Source organism: Silene latifolia, chromosome 3, assembly GCF_048544455.1.
Source record: "Silene latifolia isolate original U9 population chromosome 3, ASM4854445v1, whole genome shotgun sequence".
Lineage (NCBI taxonomy): Eukaryota > Viridiplantae > Streptophyta > Magnoliopsida > Caryophyllales > Caryophyllaceae > Silene > Silene latifolia.
This window is the reverse complement of record NC_133528.1, coordinates 144,555,086-144,562,638: the sequence shown is the minus strand read 5'-3', so window position 1 is coordinate 144,562,638 and position 7,553 is coordinate 144,555,086. Positions and strand designations below refer to the sequence as shown.

The following is a 7,553-nucleotide window of genomic DNA, read 5'->3' as shown; positions in this document are numbered from 1 at the left end:
TATCTATGATGAAGGCCGAAATACTCACCTAGGACCTAGTCACGGCTAGTCCCGCTTGAATATTTTAGCCCACACCACCCAAAACTCACCACATAAGTCAAGTAAGACACCCACTTAACCTTAAGAGGGCAAAAAGTCCTACTTACCAACATAAATTCTAACATTCTATCATGTGAAAGCTATATAAATGTCTATTTACAGCATACAATCCCAACAGTTCCTCAATAAGAATTCAATACTAATTTCCAATCCTAGCAATTATAACAATATAAAAGACTTTAGGGGAAACTAGGGCCATTTCTACAAAATAAGAAGCTATTTAAATTCAACTAACTAAATAAGAAGCTATTTAAATTCAAATAACTACACATGTGAAACAGAGATATAATAAATGGCCTAAAACAAGAAAAAGGCCGATTATCTAATTCATTCAACCGAATTTTTACCCGCAAACCCAGCCCTGCGACAGGTACGGGTCAAATTGCGGCTGACCAATCACTCAATTAACTGACATCGCATCAGTCAAAGGGACTAAAGTTCAGTTTTCGGCACAATCAACAAAACAAAGAAAGTGACGGTGAGGGAGTAATAATAATAATAATTAATAATAATGATACACCAGCTAGCTAGCTAGCTTCTAATTATACGTACGTTTCTTCATCGTTAAGTAATTTCGTTCGTTTTTAAAACCGTTTCGAGTTAATAAAATCGGTTTTTAATAAAAGTTTCAGTAATAAAACGAAATTAATAATAAATAAATTTAATGAGTGAAAATAAAATAAACTCAACTAGTTAACGAAAATAATACGATATCAGCTTGAATCGGAATTATTAGCGATTTTTACAAAACTAACGGATATTAATAAAAATTGCTAATTTAGTGAAATAAGCTCAAAATAGCTAAATGGGACGGTTTTGTTCCCAAAATCCATCTCGGGTTTACTTAAAACAACTTTCATAAGGACTCGTAAAGAAACGGAAATTATTAAATAAATAAACCCGAACTAACTTCAATAAATTCGAACTAACTTTAAATAAACTTATTAATGATTATTAAAATTAACGTATCGAATTATGATGAAATTAATTAATTAGCTAAGCATATATATATAAATCGCTAAATGATGTAATTAAATTCAAAATAGCAATTAAAAGAATTTTATCCAACTTAATAAAATACGGGGTGTTACAGCCAAGCTACAGCCAGGCCACAGCTAGGTCACTGCCCCAACAAACCACAACGAGTAACCAAGGTAACTCTGCCAGGCCACAATCCACCCAGCCATTACTCGTATTTATTAGGGAGTATATCTAGTAAACAAGGTTTGGCCTCTGAACAATAGGAATAACTTAAGACCACTGCATAACCTTAATTAATTACTTTGCTAATCATAGCTCCTTAGTCTATACAGACACCTTAGTGTACTGCAATACTATGTAGTGTGTTGCCTTAGCTTAGAGTAGTGTAGCTTTTTAGTAAATCTTGAAGACAGATGCGTTTTGTTCCATAAACATGAAATTTAACAAGGTTAAAGCACGCACTTATATACATGAGACGGGAATTCGTTACTCACTCGTCACAACACTCAATACCAGTCACAAAGACACCCAAAACTGTACGACATCAGCTCACACGACCATCATTTTCGACTGCCCAAACAGAGCACACAACCCCTCATTCTGACCACACAAAACAGCCATGAAGTACCCACAAGGCTGAGTCAAAACAGTCCCAATTTCCGTCATAAAAGAGTCCCATAACAGCATAATTTCGTGCCTAAGAATGACACTACACATACCCTACTCTCATCCCAAACAGACCACATAAACACCATAATTTCATGCCCAAAACTGTCCCGAAATCTGCATTATACCGTCCCCAAAACAGTCCAATTTCCTGCCTAAAAACCCGAGCTAGAACAGTATATAAAACCGAATAAAATCGTGCCAACACGGTCCATTTTAAGAACTCAGACAGCTAACATACTAAAGTCTAACATACAACAAAACGTTGGTTTAGATAAACCCAGTTAGAAGGTTGAAGGCACAAAAACCATTTACCATTAATAGTTACTAAAGCATCGTATATCATACGGAGCTTTTGAGACACAAGAACACAAATCTCCAATTCAAATATGTACATGTACTTGAGACAATAGCAAGAAAGTTGGTTCAATTTAACATAAAGAAACCCGTCAAAACAGCCCGCTAAAACTGCTCGACAAAACCCATTTTCACTATTAAAGAAGCTCATTTGTGACCGTCTTAAGACGAAATTTTAAGCATTAAAATGATAGTATTCACCCAATTAAATTACCCAACATAATCACCCACTTCACCATGAATCCAAAGGTACCAACTTTTCTCAAAATGGATAAATAAAACTTGTATAAAACCGTCTCAAACCAACACCACATGAACATTCAATTATGAAAATTTCCCATGTATTTTCGTATATAGCATGGCCTAAGCTCTCATATGTCATCTTCCATTTATAACATTATTGATTAATTAATTAGGTAAACCAATCGCATATCAAAATGTCCCAAAAGCAGCGAGCAAGCAGTACTAGTTATGATACCGAAACCGAATCCTATCAGGCCGTACACCCCAATTTTAGACGGAAATGAAATAGGATTGAGACGGAAGTAAAACATACACATGAGAAATAGCATAAAGGACTAAACTTTGTCGGAAATGTTTTGTGATTTGGCATTGTAGTTGACTCTTGAGAGTTCTTGAGTTTAGAGAGACTTAGTGTTGAGAAGAATTTGTTAATCCTATAGTTTTATAGACCTTGAGGTCGCATTGAGTGCTTGACATGATGAGACAATGTTGGAGCTGGGTGTAGTTCTGCTTTTGAGAATCCTTAATAAGTAAAAGGATAGAGAAACTTGAGATCCTATTGATTTTTCATAATTTGAGGTTGGTATGTTACTACCTTGTTTTGAAATGAGAACTTTGTGGAATTTTTGAGGAACCTTCTCTTGGAGTTTAGAGCATGGTATTGGGACTCTCGATTGAAGGTTTACTTTTTGAGGAACCCATAGTTGACACTAGTGGGATACAAATACAGCTTTGTTGGAAGTCTTGACCTTAGGCTTGTGAAAGTCGTTTCGGGATGTTTGAGAATTTGGAGCGTTGAGATCACACTTATAGTGAAATATCTTGTTCCAGGGAATATGTTAGGAAGAAGTAACATAAGCGATTGAGGAGACTCTTGGGAGTGATGTTGTTATTGGAGATATGAGTGTCTGGCGTTTCCTTGGTGTCTAATCTCCCTTCTTCCTTGATCATGAGCGTTACCGCTCATATCTCTCTTCCTTGCATCATCATACTCCTCTCGTAAGTTTGATGTTGGTAACCTATGAAACTCTATCTTTGACATCCTTGTAATTATGACTTCAATTCTTACCCCATAAAATTCATCATAGCTCTTTTTGAATACTTAAGCTTGAATCCTTTTAGCATACCTGCTCCTATGAGGTCTAAGTTACTTTTCACTTCGGGGAATTTCTAAATATTTCAAGCTACCAGTTTCGATTCATTCTAGAAAGTTTATGTCACTTCTGCAAACCTAACCTATTTTTAAGGATTTGAAAATGAAATTTTGATTTATTTCCGTAAGGTATTCCTTTTTCTTACTTTTGTTCCGAGTTTCTAAGCCTTGTATAATCATATTTACCTTAATTATATACGTAAATTCTACAGAAAAACTGGTAGGATATGTTTGTAAATGGTTCAACTAATCCAAAAACCTGCAATTTCAAAAAAATTTCTAACTAAACCATTCACAACCAATTCCAACTCAAGAAGAGTGTCATAACCCTGCAACAGCTGATAAACTAACTTACATATATAACTAAAGACGCGGGAATATAAGGATACAAACCAAAAATAGAAAGGGAGACATATGTCCCTTCAAATTATATACAAACCAAAAGTATAAAAAGTTTACTAATAGAATAGCCAAAACTAGGTCCAAGGTTCCTTGCTCACTAGCCCGTCTGTGACCCCAACTAAGCATCCACAACCTGTCAATCGCATTTTATACAAACACGAAAGCCACAACTAACAAGACTAACCAAAGGATCCCAAATTATATTCTCCTATACAACTCAAACCTTAAACAATCAATTTCTCCACTCGTTCACGCCCTCCAATGATACATTCTCTCAAAACTGGGTTCTCTTGAACAAGGGAACTATCCTGCGGAATAAAAGGAAGGTGTCCACATGGACTTTATTATAAGAAGAAAACGAACCTAATATGAATCGGGAGAAAGAATTGAAAGGTAGTTACCAATGCGAGATAAGAGAAATTTGAAAGACGAATGAACAACGAAAATGGAAGATTAAGGTAAGATACACTGAATACGAAAAGAAATATCAAGAAAGTGGAAGCATTCTACACTTGGCATAACCAACCTTTAGCGGCACCAAAACTAATAACTAACAATCAACAAATCTAACAATTAGCAATCACAAACAGACTACCACATAAAATCCTAATTCTACCCATCCTACCCTTCTCTCAAGTTTATTATTTAAAGGTCAAGTGATTCTAAGTGGGGTGCACAAACGTGCATCGGGAGCAATAGGCTCTGATACCAACAGTTCCTCAATAAGAGTTCAATACTAACTTCCAATTCTAGCAATTTTAACAATATTAAAGGCTTTAGGGAAATCTAGGGCCATTACTACAAAATAAGAAGCTATTTAATTTCAACTAACTAAATAAGAAGCTATTTAAATTCAACTAATTACACATGTGAAATAGAGATATAATAAATGGCCTAAAACAAGAAAAAGGCCGATTATCTAAATCATTCAACCGAATTTTTACCCGCAACCCCACCACTGCGGCAGTGCGGGTCAAATTGCGGCTGACCAATCACTCAATTAACTGACATCGCATCAGTCAAAGGGACTAAGGCTCAGTTTTCGGCACAATCAACAAAACATTTCAATTATAGCTATAAAATTCATTTTGAGCCTATTAATTACAAATTTCCTTTCGTAAATTACCCTAACATGTGATAACTATTAATATAAGCACAATTTTTTTCCATTAACATAATTTTTGTTACTAGTATACTTCAATTCAAATTACTACTCTTTTTGTTACTTATACTATTCTAATATTAATTAACCCGAAATGACCAATATTGTACGAAAAACCGCAAAACAAGCACGGACCAACCCGGGCCAACCCCAAGACAGTCGGGGCTTTGCCGTGGGCTGCCCGGCCTGCTTGCCGGCCATTGCGCACCATTTCTTCTCTTTTTTTTTCATTTTTATACATTATAAGACCGTCTGAAAATTAATTAATCGTCCCCAATTCAACTTTGATAATTTAAACTACCAAAAGGCACAAATTAAGCTTGCATGCAACTAAGTTTAACATGTGAAAATTACTACCCAAACAAAAATTCACCAAACATACAAAAATCAAAAACATGTGACGATCTTTCGTCGAGTAACTCGAAATATGTTACCTTAAGCTAGAAAAAGAGCAATTAGCACCTCAAAACCCAAACCCTAACGACACTAGCCGCTATCCTCTACAATATACAAGTCCCCGAACCCGTCTTCCAATTCTTCACCTAAATAAACAATTAAAACACCATAATTAAGCACAAAAACCGAAATTACCGAATTTTGGTCTTAAAACAACTTCAAGAAAACTGAAATTAAACTATACCAAGTTGTAGATCTCGTCGAGGGGATTCCGGAAAGGTAAATTTCGTGAAAATCCGATAAGAAACGAAGAAATTATGGCCAAAATAGCTTGGAATTTGGTTGAAAATGGTGTTTTGGTTTTGTAAGGTTGAAGATGACGGTGGGAAGCAAGGAAAATCAGAAAAACTAAAGGGGAAGGGGGTTTGATGCGTGAAAGGGAGAAAGGAAAGGAGGGAGTCGGGTTTGAGTCGGGATTTTTCGAGTCGGTTTTGACTCGTTTCAATAATAATTAAATCCGTAAGTCAAATGCAAATTCCGTCAAGACCAAAGTTCTTAAACACGAGATTACAATAAAATTGAGTATTCATACGACCCATCTCCAAATTCGTTTACCCAACGTTCACACGAATTGTCATTTTCCCCCCGATACGCCCTTATTTCGAAATAAAAGATTTTACACGGTTTAAACTATTTTTAAACATTTCAAAACTATCAAAATAAATACTTTTCTCCAAAATATAATAAAATTATATTTCTTTGAATTATTTTTACTTTAAATACTTTATTGTCAAATTTTACTTGATTAATTAATTATTTTCGAAATATATTAACGGTCCGAAATTTACGGGGCGTTACACTGCGTCTGTTCCAAGGGTGAGTTCTGGCTGTGAAGCCGGAACTGCAAACCGTTAATGTTAATTGGTGATTTTAATGGTTGATTAAATTATTTGCTCGGATGAAAGTGATTAATGGATTAATTACATGCGATTAAAGTCATAAAAACAGTAAAACATGGATGAGACGGAAATAAACAGATTAATTATGTGAAGGGACGATGTTAATGAATGATTAATTAAACTAACTAACTAAACGAATTATTAACTAAACATGATGAATGATGACGAACATGGATGCAAATATATCAATGACGAACCTCAGAAACCCAATATGAACAGATTGAACTTCTAAAACTCGAATTGAATTTAATGACGAAAACCCGTAAATATTGATTATTTAGGATTTAAGTTGGATCAATGATGAATTAAACATGTTAATGATGAATGAATTATATACATATGAAATTATATACATGTGAATTATTAATGTCGACAATTATACGAACGAATTAAAGAACAAACAAAAGAAAACAAAACAAAAGATGAATTACAGAGGACGAGGAAGAAGAAAAGAAGTAGGAACTGCGGCAGCCTCACAAAGAGGCGCAGCAGGTGCTGCGCTCCTTTGAAGAGGCGCAGCAGTTGCTGCGTCTTTTCTCGACGTCTGTCTACTGGAAATCCGCAAAAACAGGGTTTTAAAGACGGTTTTAGAAATCGGTTTTAATGAGGTACTTTCGACGTGAATCTTACAATGATGATTACGATAAAATAAAATACAATAAATAAATAAGGATTATTACACCCTCAGACTTACATGTTGACGGAACGAGATGAACTAAGAAAATCGATTAGTGATTGCTCGACGCGAATGCAAGGAAAGAATGCCCTCTAAAGAGGAAAACGATTTAACAAATTGATTAATTAGATTGATTGAGTGTAGTGGTCAAATTGGTCGGTCATGCAACGGAGAGGCTGGTACCCGGAAGGATCCGAGCTTACGTGGTCGAAGGTTCAAGCACGTAGGCGCCAATTAGTAAGAACGAAGTCTAGAATGCAAAGGGAGAAGAGAAGGGCGGACACTCGCGTGAGAAATATGAGGAACGAAAGCTCCTATTTATACTAATCACGCGGAGGAATTATGGTTTCGGAGACTCTTTGGAAGTGAATCTCGGAAAGATATAAAAAAGATACGTAAATCATGCAAAGAAGGGCCTGGGAAGAGGCGCAGCAGCCACTGCGTCTCTTGGAAGAGGCG

General features: G+C 35.6%; 1 long non-coding RNA gene across 1 annotated transcript; it reads right to left on the bottom strand.

Annotated features, from left to right (window-relative positions):
* Positions 1 to 3,842: 3,842 nt before the first annotated feature.
* LOC141646399 (uncharacterized) lies at positions 3,843 to 5,865 on the bottom strand. Its single transcript, XR_012545540.1, has 3 exons — positions 5,704 to 5,865; positions 5,498 to 5,605; positions 3,843 to 4,034 (listed from the first exon to the last, which is right to left on the bottom strand). It is a non-coding gene; the product is annotated as an uncharacterized LOC141646399 (long non-coding RNA).
* Between the last annotated feature and the right edge of the window lie 1,688 nt (positions 5,866 to 7,553).